The following is a 688-nucleotide window of genomic DNA, read 5'->3' on the forward strand; positions in this document are numbered from 1 at the left end:
CTGTAAGTCTGTGTGTTTGTTTGTGATTTTGGTTCATTTTCTGTGAGTCTGTGTGTCTGTTTGTGATTTTGGTTCATTTTCTGTGAGTTTTTGTGTTTGTCCGTGATTTTGGTTCATTTTTTGTAACTTTGTGTGTTTCTTTGTGATTTTGGTTCACTTTCTGTGAGTAGGTGTGTTTCTCTGCAAGTCTGTGTTTTGGTGGTCCGGTTTGTCTCTCTCTATAACAGTGTGTGGTTCGGTCTGTTTGTCTGTAGCTCGATCTGCCCTTTTATTCGTCCGTTTGTGTGTGTGTGTGACTTGTTCTCTCTGTGTCTGCCTATAAGTGGCCCTCCTGTGTGTCTGCCCAGTTGTCTGCGTGTGCCTCTTCCACCTCTTTTTCTCCGTCTGTCTGTGGCTCGTTAATCTCTCTGTGAGCCTTTTGCCCATCTGTCTGTGGCCCTTCAGCTAAAATGGTAATCAAGTATCGCCCGAGTTCATGGAGCCATGTAATTCCCTGTATAATTTCATTCATATTTTATCCTTACTGCAGCCGACAAGAGATCTCAAGCTTACTAAGGATGTCATGTTCAAGGTATTATGTAACATGAGAGAGCTAGTTTCCTTCAAATTGCTTGGAAATTCCTGCGAAATGCTTTTGAAAAAAAAATATTTGAGCCGCCCCCCCCCCACACACACACACGTCTTTGAA

At 42.7% G+C, this 688-nt stretch overlaps 1 protein-coding gene across 1 annotated transcript in view; it reads left to right on the forward strand.

Annotated features, from left to right (window-relative positions):
• Nucleotides 1-688, forward strand: part of LOC119593079 (glycoprotein-N-acetylgalactosamine 3-beta-galactosyltransferase 1-like) — a gene marked incomplete in the record, with an annotated part of 11987 nt that overhangs the window by 2689 nt on the left and 8610 nt on the right.

This window comes from Penaeus monodon, chromosome 31 (assembly GCF_015228065.2).
Source record: "Penaeus monodon isolate SGIC_2016 chromosome 31, NSTDA_Pmon_1, whole genome shotgun sequence".
Lineage (NCBI taxonomy): Eukaryota > Metazoa > Arthropoda > Malacostraca > Decapoda > Penaeidae > Penaeus > Penaeus monodon.